The sequence below is a fragment of the Lepidochelys olivacea genome, assembly GCF_965140295.1.
Source record: "Lepidochelys olivacea isolate rLepOli2 genome assembly, chromosome: 1".
Taxonomy (NCBI): Eukaryota; Metazoa; Chordata; order Testudines; family Cheloniidae; genus Lepidochelys; species Lepidochelys olivacea.
The window spans coordinates 349446724-349470239 of record NC_140411.1 but is presented as its reverse complement, the minus strand read 5'-3'; the positions used below and the strand labels follow the sequence as shown (position 1 = coordinate 349470239).

Genomic DNA, 23516 nt, shown 5'->3' with positions numbered 1-23516 from the left:
GGGAGCTGAAATTCAATGTTGATAAATGCAAAGTAGTGCATATTGGAAAACATAATCCTAACTCTACATACAAAATGAGGGGGGGTCTAAATTAGCTGTTACCACTCAAGAAAGAGGTCTTGGAGTCATTGTGGATAGTTCTCTGAAAACACCTGCTCAATGTGCAGTCGTGGTCAAAAAAGCTAACAGAATGTTAGTAACCATAGGAAAGGGTTAGATAATAAAACAGAAAAATATCATAATGCCACTATATAAATCCATGGTATACTTCCACCTTGAATATTACATGCATTTCTGGTCACCCCATTTCAAAAAAGCTGTATTAGAAATGGAAAAAGCACAGAGAAGGGCAACCAAAATGATTAGAGTATGGAACAGCTTCTGTATGAGCCAAGATTAAAAAGACTGGGATCGTTGAGCTTGGAAAAGAGGTGACATGGGGAATATGCTAGAGGTCTATATAATCATGAATGGTGTGGAGAACGTGAATAAGGAAGTGTTATTTACCTCGTCTCATAACACAGGAACCAGGGGTCACCTGATGAAATTAATAGGCAGCAGATTTAAAATAAACAAAAAGAAGTACTTCTTCACACAATGCACAGTCAACCTGTGGAACTCATTGCCAGGGAATGTTGTGAAGGCCAAAACTATAAATGGATTAAAAAAAGAATTAGATAAATGCATGGAAGATAGGTCCACCAGTGGCTATTAGCCAAATCGATCAGGGATGCAAACCCATGCTCTGGGTGTCCCTGAGCCTCTGACTTCCAGATGCTGGGACTGGACAATAGGGGAGAATCATTTGATGCTTGTCCTGTTCTGTTCATTCCCTTTGAAGCATCTAGCACTGGCCACTGTTGGAAGACATGATACTGGCTTAGATGGGTCATTGGTCTGACCCAGTATGGCAGTGGTTCTCAAACTAGGGCCACCGCTTGTTCAGGGAAAGCCCCTGGCAGGCCAGGCTGGTTTGTTTACCTGCCGCGTCCGCAGGTTCGGCCAATCGCGGCTCCCACTGGCTGCGGTTCGCCGCTCCAGGCCAATGGGGGCTGCAGGAAATGGCGCGGGCCGAGGGATGTGCTGGCTGCCCTTCCTGCAGCCCCCATTGGCTGGGGACAGCGAACCGTGGCCAGTGGGAGTCGCGATCGGCCGAACCTGCGGACGCGGCAGGTAAACAAAGTGGCCCAGCCCGCCAAGGGCTTTCCCTGAACAAGCGGCAGCCCTAGTTTGAGAACCATTGCAGTATGGCCATTCTTAAGTTCCTATGCTACAATATAGGTAAGTAACCATTTTTTCCTTGAGGGGAAGAAGCATGTACACTGGAGTGAATTGTTTTAGTAAGGTTCTAGATTTTTGTTTAAATTAAATATACACGCTACTATGTATTTATGTTAGAGAAAGCAAGATCAAAGAAATGCCCCTTGGACGTGGAGAGGAAGGTGGTGAGGTTTGTGATGCTCCTTAGTTATTTGAGGAGTTTATTCCACAGTCTCAGACTGGACCCTCAGAAAGTTCTGTTTCCTGCACTGGTGAGCTTTACCCTTATTGTTGAAAGTTACAGTGTGCCCAAGGAGTGCACATGTCTATCACAGCCTTCCCCAGAACTTTAGGCAGTATTTTTGATATCCTGGACACAGGGCATGGAGTGCCTTGGAGATAAGGACTGAGAACTTGAGTCAGCCCTTGCTAACACAGCAATCATAGTTCCTTGCTAGCATGGCACAGCCCTTCCCAACATGGCATCCAGTGGCCCGCATCCTCTCTGTAGGGCTTCGGCTTTCCTAATGTGCTTACATGTGCCTGATGGTAGTTTTCTCATTTCAAAATTCTGTGGCCCTCTCCTTCCCACCATAGCACCCAATGGCCCATACTCTTCACTACTAGGCCCTGTCTGTCCCGCCACAGCACCCAGTGGCCTATACCCCTCCTCCACCCCAGCACCCAATGGTCCATACCCTCTATCACAGCACCCAGTGGTCCATGCCTCTCCTCCACCCCAGCACCCAATGGTCCATACCCTCTATCACAGCACCCAGTGGTCCATGCCTCTCCTCCACCCCAGCACCCAATGGTCCATACCCTCTATCACAGCACCCAGTGGTCCATGCCTCTCCTCCACCCCAGCACCCAGTGGTCCATACCCTCTATCACAGCACCCAGTGGTCCATGCCTCTCCTCCACCCCAGCACCCAATGGTCCATACCCTCTATCACAGCACCCAGTGGTCCATGCCTCTCCTCCACCCCAGCACCCAATGGTCCATACCCTCTATCACAGCACCCAGTGGTCCATGCCTCTCCTCCACCCCAGCACCCAGTGGTCCATGCCTCTCCTCCACCCCAGCACCCAATGGTCCATACCCCTCACAGCAGGGCCCCTGCTCTGCCCTTCCCACTGTGAAGCCGGAGCCCAAGCCCTTGGAAATCCACAGGTCTCTTTCTACTGATTTCCGAGGGCTTCAGATGAAGCCCATAGGGTCCAGCTCCCCTTTCCCCCGCTTATCAAGCTGGGGGCTTGACCTGCCTAAGATGGCGCTCCTTCCCCCCCTTTTCTCATCGCGACAGGCCCCCGACCTCCCAAACATGGCGCCCAGCGCCCCCTTAATTCTCCCCTTTCACTGTAGGCCCCCGACCTCCCAAACATGGCGCCGGCCGGCACCTCCCCCCCCCCACCACATCCCTCCTAATGCCATGCTGGGCCGTGCCCTCCTCATCATGGCGGCGGCGCCGGCCCGTGACGTCACGCGTCCTCGGCCTCCTCCTGCTGCTGGTGCCCGCCTCTCGCTCGCTCGCCATTGCGGCGGCTCAGGGCGAGCCGCGCCGTGTCCCCGCTCGGCTCCCTCCCCGGCCGCCGCCTGGCAGTGGCTCCACGGCGCAGGCCCGCTGCAGCGCAGCCGCTCTGAGGTGAGTGTCCTACCGCGCAATCTCCCAGCTCCTCCAGCCCCGGCGCAGCCGCAGCAACGCGGGGCCCCCGCCGGCTGCCCAGGCACCCCGCTCCGGAGCCCGCGCCGCCGGCTCGGCCTCTCCCGGCCCGGCCGGGTCCCGGCCCAACTCCCACCTCGGGGAGGCGCAGGCCGCGCTAGGCCCGGGCTGGGGAGGCGGCGGCGGCGGCGGGGGGGGGGCTGGACCCCCCCTGCCCCGGGGTGGTCTCCCCGCGCTCGGCTGTGGGAGGGGTGGGCTGAGGGAAAGGCGCGGGCGGGATCCTTCGCGCCCCCCCCTTCCTCCGTGGGGTGACCTGGGCGCTGCTGCCGGGAGGCGAGGGAAGGGGGGGGCTGCTCGCCCACCCCGCTGGGGAAGCAGGATCCCTGCCTGTAACCCCCACCCCTTCTATCCAGGGGTGGGGAGAGGGGCTGATCTGCCACCCCTCTGGGGAGCAGGATCCCTGCCTGTAACCCCCACCCCTTCTATCCAAGGGTGGGGAGAGGGGCTGATCTGCCACCCCTCTGGGGAGCAGGATCCCTGCCTGTGACCCCCCCCTTCTATCCAGGGGTGGGGAGAGGGGCCGATCTGCCACCCCTCTGGGGAGCAGGATCCCTGCCTGTGACCCCCCTTCTATCCAGGGGTGGGGAGAGGGGCTGATCTGCCACCCCTCTGGGGAGCAGGATCCCTGCCTGTGACCCCCACCCCTTCTATCCAAGGGTGGGGAGAGGGGCTGATCTGCCACCCCTCTGGGGAGCAGGATCCCTGCCTGTGACCCCCCCCTTCTATCCAGGGGTGGGGAGAGGGGCTGATCTGCCACCCCTCTGGGGAGCAGGATCCCTGCCTGTGACCCCCACCCCTTCTATCCAAGGGTGGGGAGAGGGGTCAATCTGCCACCCCTCTGGGGAGCAGGATCCCTGCCTGTGACCCCCACCCCTTCTATCCAAGGGTGGGGAGAGGGGTCAATCTGCCACCCCTCTGGGGAGCAGGATCCCTGCCTGTGACCCACCCCCCTTCTATCCAAGGGTGGGGAGAGGGGCCAATCTGCCACCCCTCTGGGGAGCAGGATCCCTGCCTGTGACACCCCTCCCCTTCTATCCAGGGGTGGGGAGAGGGTCCGATCTGCCACCCCTCTGGGGAGCAGGATCCCTGCCTGTGGCCCCCCTTCTATCCAAGGGTGGGGAGAGGTGCTGATCTGCCGCCCCTCTGGGGAGCAGGATCCCTGCCTGTGACCCCCCCCTTCTATCCAGGGGTGGGGAGAGGGGTCAATCTGCCACCCCTCTGGGGAGCAGGATCCCTGCCTGTGACCCCCAGTTCTGGGATGGGGAAAATAAAGGGGGTTGTTCCCCATTCCAATGGGATGTGACTGACACCCCTGGCAATCTAGGGAAGAGGGCTGGAAGGTGTTTCTCCTCTCTGCCCCCATGGGAGAAGGGTGCTAATAGCTAATGGGAAAGGGGAAGGAGTGAGTCTGGAGGGACTTACTCCTTCATTCAAGAAGCGAGCTGGCATTAGGGGGCGAGTGGAGGACTTATGCTCCTGGATCTTAACCACTGCTGTAAATGTGAGGTGACACCTGAAGGAGCTTTCTTTTTCCCCCTATCTTGAGCAAGTTCTGCTGTTCTTTGGAGTGAATCATGGGGACAGGTCTGGGCTCTGACTCTTCCACTTCCAAGGAATGGAGAAAGGATGGTTGGGTTCAGAAGCGGGCAAAAGCATGTGTTGCATGAACTGCACGGGTGGGTATTGCACTCGTGTGGCAAGAGACAGGATCCCCAGTGCACTCAGAAAGAGTGGCTGATAGTGGGGAATGCAGTAACCCTTATGTACGAGGAGGTGTGTTTACCTTTTCCAGCCTCCTTACACCCCCCCCCGCCATATCTAGCATTGGCTAGTGCGGTAATGTGTTTGCTCCTCGGTACTGATTGCTTTGCAGGTAGGTCTAGTCCTTTCCCACTTCTGGAAATTAGGAAGGCAGTTCCAGTAACTCACGTCCTCTTTTTGCAAAGAGGGTGCATGTGAGTATTTTGTGGCCAAGATCTTGTTTTGGAGCCACTGTATGGTTTGTGGGACAAAATACAGCCTAAATCATTCAACCAGAATTTTTTTGTATAATGTATTCAAAGGGGGAATTTAAGTCTTTAGTTACAAGACAAGAGTATTAGACTCAAAATACTTCCTTCCTTCATTCATGCAGGGTCCCTGATTTTTTTATTATAACTACTAGTAATTTCACTTTCAGTATGTAGGGAGATGCACCTTTGGATACACTAATCTTGTAATCTCCTTTGCTCTTTGTTTCACCCATTATGGCCTCCATCATCAATTCTTGACGACTGACTGATTTACTCGGGGCAGCGCTTACCGTCCTTTTTTTTATTTTAATACAGCAGTCTTCCTGCTGTTCCAACCAGAATTGTCTGATCACTTCTCCTGCCAGGTTTTCCTTTAGTGAGAATATTTTAGGTATTATGGTGACTGCAATCATGTGTGTTTTTAGTGGTTTGCTTATACCAAACATTTATTATCTGACCTCATGACTGATTGTGTTCACCTTTACATCAGCTATAACTCTAATTCATCAACATATTGCTCCAGCATTATAGTGGCTCATTTTTTAAAACCTTTACATTCATTTTTAAAGGCCTGATGCCGGGAAATAATCCCTTTGAAGTCTAGATGTAATTCATCTCCTGAATGCACTAGAATTTTACATTTAACCCAGGATAGGGTTGGGAATAAAAACCAACCAAAAATAAAAGAGAAAGAAAAGGGTCTACAGTGATGCTCTCAAGTCAGGAAACACCAAGGTATATTTGCCATCAAACCTCAACACTGTGGGTGTGCATTGTGGTGTAGTCTCTAATTATATGATCATATACTATTTCCCATGTAACCATACTTTTTTCCACAAGTGTAGCTACATGTAGTGCTGTAAACCACAGTTTATGCCATATATACAATAAGTGCAGTGCATAAGGCAAGAGCTCCTATGGACTCTTGTCTCTCTATACATCCATCATGAATAAGTCAAGACAAGGAGAGCCCTGCTTCACTTATTGTATGTTAACATGTGCATCAGGCTGTGTAGCTCCATAGATTGGAATAATGTTTACATTTTATGAAATATGTATGGCCTGTTGCACTCTTACAGGATATACAGAGAACGAGGCAGGGTTCCTGTTAAACACTGCTCATTTGCTACAGATGTTTTGTAAGAATTTGACTGTAGATAACTTATGTATGCATGTACTCTGTATACCTGACTTTGCTTGGAGTATTGCATGAGTGTTTAAAATATTGCTACTCTGCAAAATCAAAACCAGTCTTCAAGTGAACATCCAAAGGCACATCTCACAAAGGAAGCATCCACACAGTGTCACTCAGGAAAGTTAAGATGAATTAGTTAAAGATGTGAAAGTGAAAGCACATTATTAAACCACTATGGGATGCTCTCATTCAGGTGTAAAGTGGCCTCAGGCCAGATCTACACAAGGAGCACTTTGCCAGCATAGCTGTCCTTGTGTACCAATAAAGTGCTTCCAATGTGGATGCAGGTTTTGCCCTTCCATTGCTGTAGTGCAGGGGTTCTCAAACTGGGGGTTGGGACCCCTCAGGGGGTCGCGAGGTTATTACATGGGGGGTCGCAAGCTGTCAGCCTCCATCCCAAACCCCACTTTGCCTCCAACATTTATAATGGTGTTAAATATATTTTAAAATGTTTTTAATATATAAGGGGGGTTGCACTCAGAGGCTTGTTACGTGAAAGAGGTCAACAGTACAAAAGTTTGAGAACCACCGCTGTAGTGTGTGTCTGTACAATGGGCTTACACTATCACGGCTGCGGTGGTGTAGCTATGTTGCTGTAACTCCCATAGTTATTTTGTCCATAGTTATTTGAGTCAAATATTTGTTGCAGCTTACTCAGCTTTCCTGTGGTGAACTTCATTAGCTGTTCAATAAATAGCAGTTACACATATTTGGTTAAAATTAGAAGTGGTTACAGTAAATTGCATAGCAATGTAAGCAGTGAGAGGCTTTCAGCCCTACCAGGTTAATTTACTCTCCATACCATGAGCTCATGTTGTTTCCAGAGCTGTGTTGCTGTATTATATGCTTCTCTGCAAATTTTAGGTGAAATTCATCCCACTGTGGAGGGCCTGCTCAAAGCCCTGTGAACTGCTTAAGGCCCTCTGTATTAAGAACTTAAGTGGTACATAGACCCTTCTGCGCTTCACTGGAATATGTTTCACCCTCTAATATTTCTTTTGGACTATTTCTGTGTTTTTAAAGTTAACACATAAATGAGGAACATGTGCTTATATTTTAAAATTAAACATTACTCATGCCCTTGGACACAACCACTTATTACTTCTACAATATCAGTTTAAGTGCATTTAAAGTTCCAAAACCCACTAAAGAGTTCAAATGCTTATTTTACTTTGTGTGTCTGCCATTTTCTTTGAGGTGTGTAATCATATGTAGCTAATACTGTATTCTTAACAGCGAGTTGCTCTTCATCTTCTATGCATTAAAACAAACCCATGCATATCATGGCAACATCTTATAGCATTCAGTAAAGGACAGCTTACAAGTTTTAAGTACTGTAGTAGCATTCAGTTAAGAGAAAATAACTAAAGATTTTGACAGAAATTCCGATTTAAGAACTGTTGTGAAATTGGATTAGTTTTCATGAATGTTACGTATTTAAGTCCTTATCCGTTTCAGTTTCCAAATGACTTTTCCCGTCTCTTCCATTAAGACTTCACAAAAAGAAAAGGAGTACTTGTGGCACCTTAGAGACTAACAAATTTTATTTGAGCATAAGCTTTCGTGAAGCTTTAGGCTTGAATAGAGACTGGGAGGGGATGGGTCATTACACAAAGTAAAACTATTTCCCCATATTTATTCCCCCCCTCTACCCCCAACTGTTCCTCAGATGTTCTTGTCAACTGCTGGAAATGGCCCACCTTGATTATCACAGTGTTGGTCCCCCCGCCCCCGTGCTCTCCTGCTGGTAATAGCTCACCTTAAGTGATCACTCTCGTTACAGTGTGGATGGTAACACCCATTGTTTCATGTTCTCTATGTATATAAATCTCCTCACTGTATTTTCCGCACTGAATGCATCCGATGAAGTGAGCTGTAGCTCACGAAAGCTTATGCTCAAATACATTTGTTAGTCTCTAAGGTGCCACAAGTCCTCCTTTTCTTTTTGCGAATACAGATTAACACGGCTGCTACTCTGATAGGTGCCACTAGGGGCTGCTGGACCAGGCAGAGCCCAGCCCGCACATAGAAGACACTGCCAGGGGGAGTGGGAGGGAGCTAGAGGGTTCTGGTGGCTGCAGTTCCCAGCTAGCCCTGAGGGAAGGAGAGGGTGGCGTGCAGGAAACTGTCCAAGTCTGGGGGCGAGCATCAGGCTGTTTCTCCCTCTGGATTCCTTGGCTTTGCGGGGGAGGGTGTGTCGGTGGGTATCTTGGCTGGGGGGCCCTGCAGCTGGGCTCTGGGGGAGGAAGGGGATTCGGGTGTATTGGCTGGAGGGGGGTTTTGAGGGGTGTGGGTGTCTGGCCCCCTGGCTTGGCTCTGGGGCAGGGGGAAGGAGGCAGAGAACCAGGAACTGGGTTATCAAAGGGGTTTCTTTAACACTCTGCTCCTGGGGGACTTTTTGTATGTGTCTGTATTGTTACAGACATACTTGCTGACAGGTATTTTGAAATAATTATGCCAGTTTGTTATTTTGGTAATTTATGTAGTGTTATTTTGACAAAATTTGCAGAATTTTGCACAAAACATTTTTTTTGGCACAGAATTTCTAAAAATTTTAATTTTTTGGCGCAGAATGCTCCCAGGAGTAATCTGTTCATGTACTGGGCCAAGAACACTTAATAGTAAAATATAAATGGCTACATAATACCCCGAAGTTTTCTGTAAAGGATCTAGTTTTCTGTAAACCTGACCAGTTTTTCTGCCATGGAGCAGCCTTTCGTCAAACTTTAAGAAATATCTCTTGTTTTACAGACTTTATATGAGCTTGGAACAGGGACTATATTTTTGTTACAGCATCAAGGTCAATGGGAGTGGGAAGAGCGGGGATCCAATTCAGATTTGGTCTCTGGTCACTCCTGTAATACAGATAAAATAGGGCTGTCGATTAATTGCAGATAACTCATGCGATTAACTCAAAAAAATTAACTGTGATTAAAAAAATTAATCGCGATTAATTGCATTGTTAAACAATAGAATACCAATTGAAATTTATTAAATCTTTTTGGATGTCTTTCTACATTTTCATATATATTGATTTCTGTTACAACACAGACTACAAAGTGTACAGTGCTCACTTTATATTATTTTTTATTACAAATATTTGCACTGTAAAAATGATAAATAAAAGAAATAGTATTTTTAAATTCACTACATACAGGTAGCACAGTGCAATCTCTTTATTGTAAAAGTGTAATTTACAAATGTAGATTTTTTTTTTTGTTACATAACCACTCAAAAACAAAACAATATAATTGTTGTTCAGCCAATTGCTAAGACAAACAAGTTTGTTTACATTTAAGGTACTGCCGACTGCTGCTTATTTACAATGTCACCTGAAAGTGAGAACAAGCATGGCAGTTTTGTAGCTGGCATTGCAAGGTATTTACATGCCAGATATGCTAAACATTCATATGCCCCTTCTTGCTTCGGCCACCATTCCAGAGGACATGCTTCCATGCTGATGATGCTCGTTAAAAAAAATAAATGTGTTAATTAAATTTGTGACTGAACTCCTTGGGGGAGAATTGTATGTCTCCTGTTCTGTTTTAGCCGCATTCTGCCCTATATTTCATGTTATAGCAGTCTCGGATGATGACTCAGCACATGTTCATTTTAAGAACACTTTCACTACAGATTTGACAAAACACAAAGAAGGTACCAATGTGAGATTTCTAAGGATAGATACAGCACTCGACCCAAGGTTTAAGAATCTGAAGTGCCTTCCAAAATCTGAGAGGGATGAGGTGTAGAGAATGCTTTCAGAAGTCTTAAAAGAGCAACACTCCGATGTGGAAACTACAGAACCCGAACCACCAAAAAACGAAAATCAACCTTCTGCTGGTGACATCTGACTCAGATGATGAAAATGCACATGCGTTGGTCCGCTCTACTTTGGATCGTTATCGAGCAGAACCCATCATCAGCATGGACTCGTGTTCTGGAATAGTGGTTGAAGTATGAAGAGACATGAATCTTTAGGACGTCTGGCACATAAATATCTTGCAATGCCGGCTACAACAGTGTCGTGCAAACACCTGTTCTCACTTTCAGGTGACATCGTAAAGAAGACGTGGGCAGCATTATCTCCTGGAAATTGTAACCAAACTTGTTTGTCTGAGTGATTGGCTGAAGTAGGACTGAGTGGACTTGAAGGTTCTAAAGTTTTATATTATTTTATTTTTGAATGCAGTTATTTTTTATACAATTCTACACTTGTAAGTTCAACTTTCATGCTAAAGAGATTGCGCCTACAATACTTGTATTAGGTGAATTGAAATATACTATTTTTTTTACAGTGCAAATATTTGTAAACAAAAAAATATAAAGTAAGCACTGCACACTTTGTATTCTGTTGTAATTGAAAATCTATAAATTTGAAAATGTAGAAAATATCAAAAAATATTTAAATAAATGGTATTCTATTGTTTAACAGTGCGATTAATCACAGTTAATTTTTTTAATTGCGTGATTAATCACAATTTTTTTAATTGCTTGACAGCCCTAAAATAAATTTTTCCCCTGTACCAGTAAGGTCTGAAAACATGGAGGTGTGTTCCATGAGGACATCTGCTGTGTAGGATTGAAAAGTCCAACTTTTCCTATTTATTTTCTTTCCAATTTTCATACTTCGTCCCTTTCTTAGGAGTAAATCTGCCTTCAGTGGGCAGTGGAGTATGTATCTGTGTACTGAAGTGTAAAACCAGGTGTATCCTCGGTAAGGACCAGAGACTCCATTGAAGTGTATTCTGCTCTGCTAGGCTCTGAGGCTCTGCTTTCCCATTAAAATGGTTTCTTAGATTATTGATCTACCTTTTGCTTCTAGTGATGATTGTATATCAGAGAGAGAGGTCATTTATTTACTTCACTTGCTGCGTGTGACTAGTATATAAATAGTAAGAAACTGATTTACTCCCAAGTTAAGAATTGATGCGAGAGACTTGGATGTTTAACTTTCATTTAATTGTACAGTTTTTTTATTGTGGTTGCATAATGCAGTGGATGTCAGTTCCATTAACTAATTTAGAAATATATATGTACTAATTTACATTCAGAATTGCTGAGATCAGGGTTGGAAGGGACCTCAGGAGGTAATTTAGTCCAACCCGCTGCTCAAAGCAGGACCAATCACCAATTTTTGCCCCAGATTCCTAAATGGCCCCCTCAAGGATTGAACTCACAACCCTGGATTTAGCAGGCCAATGCTCAAACCACTGAACTATCCCTCCATTCTACCTTGCAGCTTAAGTGAATGAGTAAAATACAGTCAAATCCAAAAGGGAATCTTATTCCCTCCCACTGTATTGCATAATCATCTCATTAAAGTAATCAAACTCTATTATGATTTCTAGGGCTTGCAAAACTTCCCCAGTGCCTACTAACCTGGGTCAAAACATTTGCAAAGCCACAAATTATGCACATTTAATTTACATTGCAACATTTTTTTATGGGAATGGAGCATAAATCAGTTCTGCTCCCCATAAATTAATTTTTGTCTCCTCTGTCTTTGCCAGCTCCTCTACTACTTCTGCTACTGCTGTCTTCTTGGGCATACAGGAGGTCTTCTGTGCACCAACCCTTCCTCTTAAAGGAAGTGTAGCTCCAGATACTCTGCTCCTCACATCCTTCTTCCTCCCTTTCAGTGAAAGAGCCCTCAGGTTTCAGGCCCTATTCAGCCCACTTTTTGCTTGATGAGTGCGTTTTTCAAGCCCTGAATGTTTCTGCAGCACCTTAGCTATGCTTGCATATGAATTAATAAGAGCTTGTCTATATGAGAGCACACATGAAAATTAATCTGAATAAACTGAAGTTATTAATTTAAAGTGGATTAGTTTAATCACATTAAACCCTGGTGTGGACACACTCATTCAGAATTGAAGTGGCCTTAATGCAGTGTAGTTTATTCAGAAGTTTTAACTGATGAACTTTAAAAACTAATTTGGATTAACTTTCCTGAGTGTCTCCATGTAGACAAGCTGTAAGACATGTCTCTTCCATGAGGAGTTTACAGTCTGCTCCTGTGATGTTTGTAAGACTATGCCCTTATAATAGGAAACATTTATTTTGAGTGAGGATTTTGCGGGACAGGGATAATGTGTGAAAGGTTAGGTATACAATATGTGTTCTTATTTGCCGCTGCAGTTTGTATACCAGTAATTCCAACACACCAAATGTATGGTCATACTTCACGGAGACACTAATGTTTAGTGACTTCTCATGGGAGCCTTATCTGTATTTCAGTATGCTTAAACCAAGTAAAGCCTCAATTGGGTAATGACTTAAGGTGAGTTTGAACTGTACATCACCATGGTCTGACTGGGTTAATGCCAAATGTTCTCCAGGAGCAAAGAAAGTTTCAACTCTGGTGGAATACCACTCCTTAAACTCACATTTGAACTGGATCCCTGCACAAGCAGAGAGCTGAAATATATCCATGCAGCATGAGAAAAATATTAGCAGCCATATGGTTGGTCAGCTGTACATTATTTATAACCATGCCTCATCTTTTTAACAAATCACTTCAGTAGCTTAAAATCTGGTATCATCTATGCGTAGGTTAAAACTTGCGTAGTCCAACATTAAGTCATATGCTATCACAGTAGAAGTGTAATCCAGTTTACAAAAAAATCACTGTATCAGTACTTAAAGAAAAAAGCCAATGTCTACGTCCAATACTCTCGTTGCTTGAAATTCTTCAGCTTCTGGCCCTAGTCACATTTGGTTTGCAATGAAAGTTTCTGCCTTTTTTGATGACTTGTTACCAGCAAATTCCAGGGTACAAAGCTGTGAACTTGACAGACATTAGGTTGTCCATTATATCTGGTGTCCTGCTTATTTTTGCAGATGGTGTCAGTTGAGTGAGATCCTGGCTTACTACGTGTGTTCACTGCTTTAGAAGCCTATGTGCATTCTTTTCCATCCTCCATAGACAGTCTATGGGATTTACCTAGTTTTAAGGAAAACATTTTTGAGAGCATTGTCTTATATTTTTGGGGGGTAGGGAGTGAGTGATGGAAAATAACAGTGGTTGCCCCTCCCCGCCCCAGTGCTTTTGTGAAAATCTTTTCCTACTAGGTGTATTGCCATAGCTACATCATTCTTCCAGGTGCTCCTACTTTGTCTTGTTATCTTAGTATTCATCTTCCATTCTTATGCCTGGAACAATTACTCATTAGTCGCTCTTGTCTAGTGTTCGTCTTTTCTGCACACAAGTTGTACCACTTTACCTCTACTGGTATAGTTAAAGTGGTACAATTCCCCCTAATTTGGATACAGTTATACTGGTATAAAGATGCTTTTTCCCATACGGTAAGGTGAATAAACTATACCAGTATAAAGCAACTTCATAGCAATGTAACTATGTCCAAACTAGGGATTGTACCGGTATTTTATTGTTAAATCACATCCCTAATTGCAATAGGTATATGGTACAAAATCTATGCATGGACTAGGCCTAGGCTTTAAAGATGTAAAATTAGCATGTGTTTATGACATTCTGGGGTGCAGTCCAGACCAGTGAGGGGTTGTCACCGCCTACCCTGCAACCTGGCATGCCTCACAGTGCTTTGCTGCTGTGGGTCCCAACATGAGTTGCTCACAAACAGCATTCTGAGTGTCCATGTATAGCCACAGCCCTGGTCCAGCAATTCTGATTACAGCAGCCACACTCTGGCTTCCAGCAGCCTTGATTAACACTTGCAGGGTGATCCTCCCAGCCTTAGATCTTTCTCCAAAAACATGTGTAGCACTGTCAAGCCCTCTCTTGGACAGTCAAGATATATTAGATCCATTGTCCCCCTATGGGGATCAAGATACAATACCTTGGACCCTAAAGTTACCCACACAGTTCACAACACTGGATTAGTTTAAAGAATAAAACAAGTTTATTTAACTACAAAGAGAGAGGTTTTAAGTAAGTACAAGTATTAGGGCATGAAAGTCAGAAAAGGCTACAAGACAGATAAAGATAAAACGCATCCTAGTACTAAATTTAACAAACTAGACTTGGTTCAAGGTGAAATTCTTACCACAGGTTTTCAGTAGCATTGCTGACAAAGTTTCAGGTCCAGATCTGCTTCCAAGATCCAACGGCTGTTTCTTTTGTCGTCTTAGGTGAAAAGAGAGACAAGGAGACAGAACTTTGGGTGTTTTTGCCCCTCACTTTTATAGTTCAGTCACCCTTTGAAATGCATTTTCCTGAGAGTGTTCCCTAAAGTTCTTTCCGGCTGAGAGCAAGGAGACATGGTGTCTGGTGGGGGAAAAGGAGTTATGCTGTTGTTTGCTACCTATGTATGTTGAAATGCAGACTTTCTTTTTCTTCCCCCTCTCGTTGTCTGAGGGCTGTGTTTACAGCTTATATGCAGATTTAGGTGTAAACCCATCCCTTTGTTTAAGACAGGCCTGCTTGACCAGTTCTACCTAATCAAGGCTACATGAGTTGGAACATGGTCCTTTGACATAATCCAGGGTGTGGGGGGGGATTTCATAACTTCGCACACAATGTTGCTACATACGTTTCATCCTGGTATTATTGACCAGGGAGTTATTAGTTTTTAAATGATACTTCACAAGGCATATTTTGTACAAAGATTATTACTGTAGTGTGTAGGGTGAGAATATAGGGGTGCATTCAGCTAGTGCCTATAGGGCACACTGCCTTTAACTTGCGCTAAAATGGTTTTGTTAATGCATAGAGGGGAGTCTAGACTTTCATTCAACCAGTTTAGCACATGTTAAAGACTGTGCTTGCTATACAGTAGACGTTTAGGTAATGCATGCTAACTGCACACCTTTAAATGTTGGTTTAGGCCACAGTGTGCTGAATTGCCACCCTCTCATTCAAATCCCTTCTTAAAACACACTTCCATTATGCCTTTTGGTGGTAGTCCAGCATAATCGCTAATCTTCTCTATATAAAAAAGGATTAAAAACAGGAACATTTGCACCTTAATTCAGCTGGCTGTGGCTGCACTCTGTCTTTTAGACTAATCCTGTTGGGGAAAGGACTGTGCCTTTCTACTGTGCCAAGAGTGCTCTCAGCAATCAGTAAATAACAGATCTCTCAGCAGTGATGTTTATTGGGTTAGCAATTTTTTAAAGACCACTTCGTGTTTTAGTTAAAATTATATAAACTAGAAATGACTCTTAACTTGATTCAAATGGTTAGAATGACTCACTGAAGGATACATAGTTGAGAGTGAAATTATTTTGTATTGGAATATATGCATGATTCTTTTTCAAAAATGTAAAAAGTAAAGAATTATGTATTCTCCTAGAAAAAGCATCATCTGTGAGTAGAGTGCTTGTTTTACCTTAATGCATCAGACTGTGTGTTTATAAAAGTTCTTAAAGCTAACGTGTGTTCTCTCATCAGTGTGTGTAATGGTCTAGGCATATTGATGGCGGACTGGCCCATAAATGTATAACATGAAACTTGTAGTTTTGTGAAAGAAATGCATGAATATTGAATGGGAATTTCATCCTGTGGTGGAGGGTTTTACAGTGTAGTTTAATGTCAAGTTTTGAAGTACACCTCTACAGATTATTGTCTGAAGTTTGGGAAAAGGAGCTTCTTCACATCTGCAATCTTCCTCCCTCTATTTTTCTTGCTCTTACACCATCCTCCTTCTAGTCAAGGCTGACAACTGGATGGGATTCCCCTTGGAGCCAGTCAGAACCATTTGTTCTGTTGCTACAGGGAACCATGAATGTGTGTGTTTTCCAAAGGGCTCAGCCTACTTCCTATTGTACTGCTCCTAGTCGCTGCTGACCCACAGAGGATTGAGACCAGAATTCTGGTAGGAGGAGTCTGGCATGACTATGTGGAGCACTACAATGAGGTCATCTCTGTGCATACTGAAGTGTGAAGAGATTCTGTTAGAGTAGAAGTTGTCATATATTCATGTTTTGCACATGAGCTTTCCGCCTAGACTTTTTTTTGTTAAAACTGAGAGGCTAAACTACAAAATAATTGGTCACAAATTGCATGGTTATGAAATAAATGTAAGACCAAGTTTTCTATTGCTGGCGTTTAAAAATTCAGTTGAAGTTCCAGCAATAGATAGCAGTAATCTACAGGTGACTTTATCTAATGATTTTGTGTAGAATCATATTGGTTTCCTCTCAAGATTGTGATCCCGTTGTTTAGTGTGAAATGTATATGATCCCTGCACTTGTGCTGCTACACAGAACTTTGATGGAAAATTTTAAGGAGAAAGATTGCATTCTTTGGAATTTTGTCCCTTCTTGAACCTATTTGCTTAGGGTTTGGATACATGGGGAAATTTACAGGCATAATTATACTGCTGTAGTTATACTGGAATAAATTCTGGAATAAGAGTAACTGTATGGGAAGTTTATACTGCTGTAATTATGCTGATAAATTTCTCCATGTAGACAAGCCCTTATGGAAAAGTCAAGTTGTGTGTTAGGTTTTAGATTTGTCTTTAATTAAATTTCAGCAATACTGAAGACTTAAAAAGAACTCCAGCTTGACTAATTGCACTATTTCCTTATTAAGAGAATCATCGCCCTGGATTCTGGGTACACTTTCCATAGGTTAGAATGATGCCAAATACATATTCCCCAGAATGTGAAACTGTATATACCTTTTGATCCTCCATAACAGCCAACCCATTATGATTGGCAGACTCCATAAAGGCATCAAGGAGCCCTACTGTTAGAAGATTCCAAAACTTGCACTTGATGGGAAGCATGAACAATATTTGTCTTCCATTCTTCCTCTAAACATGGCCAAATTTGGACTCATGGTGTCTGACGGAATTGAATTATTGAGGTGAGTGCTCTCCAAAGAAACCGCCCTTTTCTCTGCTCTCACCAATGTCACTCTTTGAACACATAACAAGAGCATGTGTAAAAGTACAGTTGTTACAGTGAAGCATAGGGAAGGAAGCGATCTAGACCAGTGGCTCTCAACCTTTCTGGACTACTATACCCTTTCAGGAGTCTGATTTGACTTGCGTACCCCAAGTTTCACCTCACTTAAAAACTGCTTGCTTACAAAATCAGACATAAAGATACAAAAGTGTCACAACACACTATTACTGAAAAATTGCTGACTTCCTCATTTTTATCGTATAATTATTATAAAATCAATTGGAATATAAATATCATACTTGTATTTCAGTGTATAGTATATAGAGCAGTTTAGACAAGTCATTCTATGAAATTTTAGTTTGTACTGACTTCGCTAGTGCTTTTTATATATCCTGTTGCAAAACTAGGCAAATATATAGATGAGTTCATGTACCCCCTGGAATTCCTCTGTGTACCCCTAGGGCTACGCATGCCCCTGGCTGAGAACCACGGATCTAGACCATGTACAGCTTCATAGATGCCAACCCAGCTCATCAGATTTCCTCTGGACATGAATTGACAGCCAGTGTGGAATCTAGAGTTCAGTTGTAATATACTCCCATCAGTAGAAGTACCTAAAAGGTAGGCAGCTGCCTTTTGCACCACCTGAAACTTCCAAGTGACCTTTAAGACTAGCCGTAGGTAGAGCATGGTGCTCTAGTGTAGCTTTCATGTAACAAAGATAGCTGACCATTGCACTGATTCAGACCAACACAGTCTCATGGCCTGTCCAAGGCGAAAGGTGTTTCTCGCTACTATTGCTATTTGAGAGTAGAGGAGGATATAGCTAGAATGCTGATACTGAGAGCTTCTCTGAAAGGTAGGCAAGTACCCTCCGGTGAGGGCAGCTGCATTCTTTTTGTGAGTTCTTCAAAGAATGGGGAAGCACTATATCAGTCTGATCTGCTAAATCATAAGCTACATGGCTTTCATTCATGAGATGTTAGAAAGTTCATTCGTGGTTTTGCCAGGGCCTTACGAGAGGCTGATGTAGAGCTGAGCATCTTTGGCATATTGATGGCATACTTCATATTTTCTCACGGTTTTCTCCAGTAGCTTCACAAAGATATTGAAGAAGCAGCAGCCTGTAGCGACCAAGCCCTGTGACAGTCGCTAAAGAAGGAGTAACATTAAATTGCAAATACACTGAGACTTGTTTCAGAAACCAGTTTTGTTGTAAGAGGCTGATCTGTAATTAAAGCCATTGGAAAGCCACAAAAAGTAATTTAGCGGTCAACTGTTGATGGGTACAGCTGAAACACTGCAGCCTGCTCTCCAACAGCCAGGTCAGATGTCTGCTGCCCACAGGACTGTTCTACAAAAATCCCCTTGGTTAGCTTACCACAACAGCATGTGTGAACAAAACGCCAGTGTGATATTCAGTGCCTAATGCAAAGCAAACATGACTGTTTACTGTGCGGGGTTGAACGCGTGGAGGGGATATTAAACTCCAGATGATGTTGATGTTACAAACAGGATAAGAAACAGAGGAGGTATTCCCTATTTGGTAGAAAAGCTCAATGAAAACAGATTCCATACTTGGGCAGTTGAAGTCAAAACTACAAGAAGCGTGAAAAAGCTGAATAAAAAATGGAATCTGTTGCAGGCATTCTGCTGCCAGGAATGTGTGCTTAGTGCCAGAAGATTCAACCAATTAACTCTACACTGAACTTCTGTGTGAAGTCAAAATTATCATTGCCAATTATCTACTTACTAATAACACAGGGAACAAATAGATAAGGGATTTGGGAGGGGACAGCAACATTACTATTCTCTTTAAGCAAAGTAAGAATTCTGCCAACAGGGTTATGAGAGGAAACATGTAAAAGTGGCCCACTCTCCTATGCTAGTCCACTACATTAACTTAATTTTTAAAAGGGAACATGATGCACGTACTGTGTCAGTCAAACCACCACAGTGTTGGTTTGTCTGTTCCTTCCTCCCCTGCCCCTGTTTGCCTAATAGAAAAGGAGTACTTGTGGCACCTTAGAGGCTAACCAATGAATCATCCAATTCATCAGATGAAGTGAGCTGTAGCTCACGAAAGCTTATGCTCAAATAAATTGCAGTACTCCTTTTCTTTTTGCGAATACAAACTAACACGGCTGTTACTCTGAAACCTGTTTGCCTAATGTTACCTTCCTCAGGGTCCTGTCCTGTTTCATGTGATTAGATTGTATATTATAGGATCTGTACTGAAGGGGTCTTCACAAAGAGTGTCAAATTGGTTTGTAGCCTGCAGGACTCTCAGTGGCAGCCACCAAAAATGTCATAGTCAACTAACCAGAAGTCTGTGTCACATCTTATTAAGCAAACATGGGGTGTGTCACAGAGATCCTTGGCTTTGTAAACTCCAGGCTAGAATATTGCAATGTACTCGCTATGGCACCCCAACACTTACTTTTTTTTTTTTAAGCTTCAATTAGTGCAGAATGCAGCCTTGTGCCTCTTCAGTAGCACTAGCTGCTGAGAGTGTGTCAGCCAGTGCTTTGCTCTTTATAGTGGCTTCCCATCGGACATTATAGGGCTAAATTTAAGGTCTCTTAATTTTCAGGGCTCTGAATGGAGTTGGTCCTGCAATTCATAGATCCCCAGGTCAGATGGGACCATTGTAATCATCTGGTCTGATCTCCTGTGTAACACAGGCCAGAGAACTTTCCCAAAATAATTCCTAGATCAGAGTTTTTTAGAAAAACATCCGGTCTTGATTTAAAAATTGTAGTGATGGAGAATCCACCTCCACCACCCCCCAGTAAATTGTTCAGTGGTTAATTACTCTCACTGTTAAGAATTTACGCCTTATTTCCAATCTGTTTTTGTCTATCTTCAATATCCAGACATTAAATCATCTTGTATCTAAGTAAAAAGTAGGATAGTGAGTTGGGTATTAAGTTTTCTTGCCCTCTGTTCTCATTGCTGGGAGGGGAAGATATTGGTTAGGTAGCTGACTCTGTCTTAAGTGGGTTTGGAGGAAGAGGAATGGAGTCCAAGATGGCTTGTGAATTGCCAACTAATCATTGGTATTACACTTGCTTAAGGCAGATCTTGAAAGGGTGCTGACAATTGTTAGCCCTCTTTCTCTCCACTCAATATAATTTGTAAAACCTAGTATTCCGTTTTAAAGGATGGTAGAAATGAACGTCTTTCACAGGATGTTGCAGTTTGGCCACCAAACGCTGCCACTCATGTTCATGGAGTCCCTGCCTATCTCATACATACCATGTGAGTCCTGTTGAACATCACTCGCTTGCCTCTGACTGGATGATTCTTTCACTTCGCCCAATTATTTTGTTTGGGAAAGGGCCGGGCTAATTGAACAGTCTGAATTACAAATGGCTTCCCACCTCAACAGTGGCTACCAATGACTTATTGGTTTGATCTTTTTTTAGGATTATTACATGCCTCACAAAAAATTATTAAATAACTTATGGAAAACACTGGAGACCACCACAAGCTAGTGAACTCTTCCCTTAACTATTGTGTTTTTACCATATTTGTGACTCAGCCTTGGTTCTGAATGCAAAAGCTTCCTTCTGTCTCATTTTTGTAAAATATAAATCTCCTACCTCTGCTTATGTGGGAAGAAAATGTTGTGCACTGATCTGATGGTGAAGCAGTGCTGGTTTCTAGAAAACAAGATTTTTTTTTTTTAAAAAAAAGATAATATCATGATAGCTTCTTGGCATACGTATATGATGAACCATTCAAAGGCATATTTCGTCCCTTTGAATATTTTTCTAAAATGTTAAAGTCTGTTATAATTAAAAATGAGGGTCTGGTTATGTAACTCAACAGTAAAAGAGGATTTTTATTGAGTATTTTGGCAGGGACAGAGAGCAAAGCCTGCACTGCTGTATTTTATCACTCTTCATTGCTCATTTCTGCCTACCACTTCAAAATCAGAGTGTACACCTGTGTTCCCCAGGCTTCTGTCTCTATCCAGTGTCTGTTTTCTTTAGAGAGATATGGAGCAGATGTGTCAGGAGTGTGCTCTGAGGGTGTGTGCACGCAGACATAGTGGGGTTCAGCATGAATTGTCTAAATTATCTCTCAAGCCTTTTTCTATATTCAAATTCAGTTTTCATTCATAAAACAATCATTAATTACAGGAATCTTCCAAAGGGGTAGACAAAAAAGTTAGCATTTATTTAAAAAAAATTTTTTTTTGAACCAGGCTGAGTGAAATTCCTCAAGTAAATTTAAATGATGGAAAGTACATTGATTTAAAGTGTTCATCTCTAATAATCCTCTTGATGGGCAAAAAAATGTGTGGTGTTAAGGTCAATTACAGCAGGCTAGCATGTTTTTTTTTAACATTGGGCGAGCCAAGGCTCCTTTGATATATTTTGATGAACAGTGAAATAGTTAACAATGTGGACATTTTAAATGTCACCACTGGCATTTGAGTTAGCACCCACTGAAGTGACAGGGACAGTTCACGTTTGAGAACTATTGCTTCAAGCTCTCTGCAAATTCAGACAGACGTTGCTCCATTACATTCCCATTTTTGGAGGTTTTCTTAGCCCGCATAATAGAGACTTTTTTGTAATGAAAGCTGTAGAGAACAGTTCTCCTGCAACCCTTGCTGCTGGCTAGTTTTTCCACACTCAACTCCTGGATCAAGTGCCACATTTTGGCTCAATTAGAGAATGGTTTCTAATCAATTTTCAGCTTAATAACCTATATGAAATAGAAATCGTTTAACCATTTGATGTCAGGCATTCCACCTGTATATGGGAATAACCCCACCATTCATGCTCTCGGGGAAGATTTACCATGTGAGAAGCATTTTGAGGTCCTTGGCTAAAAGCTGCCAAATAGTATGGGAAATAAGAAAAATTTAGTTGAGACCACAAGTATATGTCTCTAAGGCCCGTCTATATTACAGGGTCTGTAGCATCTTTGCATGTTATAACTACGGCTGTCAAGCGATTACTCACAATTAATCGCACTGTTTAATAATAGAATACCATTTATTTAAATATTTTGGATGTTTTCCACATTTTCAAATATATTGATTTCAATTATAACACAGAATACAAAATGTACAGTGCTCACTTTGTATTTATTTTTATTACAAATATTTGAACTGTAAAAAACCAAAATAAATTGTATTTTTCAATTCACCTCATACAAGTACTGTAATGCAATCTCTTTGACATGAAAGTTGAACTTACAAATGTAGATTTATGTTCCAAAAAACCTGCATTCAGAAATAAAATGGAAAACTTTAGAGCCTACAAGTCCACTTAGTCCTGTTCAGCTAATCGCTCAGACACACAAGTTTGTTTACATTTGCAGGAGATAATGCTGCCCACTTTTTGTTCACAATGTCACCTGAAAGTGAGAGCAGGTGTTCTCATGGCACTGTTGTAGCTGGTGTCGCAAGATATTTACATGCCAGATGCGCTAAAGATTCATATGTCCCTTTATGCTTCAACCACTAGAACAGAGGACATGCGTCCATGCTGATGATGGCTTCTGCTCGATAACAGTCCAAATAACAGTCCAAAGCAGTGCAGACTGACAAATGTTCTTTTTCATCATCTGAGTCAAATGCCACCAGCAGAAGGTTGATTTTCTTTTTTGGTGGTTTGGGTTTTGTAGTTTCCGCATCAGAGTGTTGCTCTTTTAAGACTTCTGAAAGCATGTACCACAACTCATCCCTCAGATTTTTGGAAGGCACTTCAGATTCTTAAATCTTGGGTCAAGTGCTGTAGCTATCTTTAACAATCTCACATTGGTACCTTCTTAGCGTTTTGTCAAATCTGCAGTGAAAGTGTTCTTAAAATGAACAGCGTGCTGAGTCATCATCTGAGACTGCTATAACATGAAATATATGGCAGAATGCTGGTAAAATGGAACAGGAGACATACAATTCTCCCCCAAGGAGTTCAGTGATAAATTTAATTAACGCATTATTTTTTTAATGAGCATCATCAGCATGGAAGTATGTCCTCTGGAATGGTGGCTGAAGCATGAAGATGCATACAAATGTTTAACATATCTGGCATGTAGATACCTTGAAGTGCCGGCTACCAAAGTCCCATGCAAATGCTTGTTCTCGCTTTCTGGTGACATTGTAAATAAGAAGTGGACAACATTATTTCCTGTAAATGTAAACAAACTTGTTTGTCTTAGCAATTGGCTAAACAAGAAGTAGGACTGAGTGGACTTGTAGGCTCTAAAGTTTTGCATTGTTTTGTTTTTGAGTACAGTTATGTACCCAAAAAAATCTACATTTTTAAGTTGCACGTTCACGATAAAGAGATTGCTCTACAGTATTGTATAAAGTGAATTGAAAAATACTGTTTCTTTTGTTTATAATTTTTACAGTGCAAATATTTGTAATAAAAAATAATATAAAGTGAGCAGTGTACACTTTGTATTCTGTGTTGTAATTGAAATCAGTATATTTGAAAATGTAGAAAAACATCCAAAAAAATTTAATAA

The 23516-nt window shown here is 42.8% G+C and overlaps 1 protein-coding gene across 6 annotated transcripts in view; it reads left to right on the top strand.

The window, feature by feature from the left end:
• Positions 1 to 2775: 2775 nt before the first annotated feature.
• Positions 2776 to 23516, top strand: part of NRF1 (nuclear respiratory factor 1) — a 105676-nt gene continuing 84935 nt past the window's right edge. For 3 of the 6 annotated variants that reach the window (XM_084636748.1, XM_084636747.1, XM_084636743.1), the window contains exon 1: positions 2776 to 2906. The gene's annotated coding sequence lies outside the window, so the exon portion shown is untranslated. Of the gene's footprint in view, positions 2907 to 4464; positions 4486 to 16836; positions 16984 to 23516 lie in introns of those variants that run through there. The other 3 variants (XM_084636744.1, XM_084636745.1, XM_084636746.1) reach the window with 3 other exon arrangements.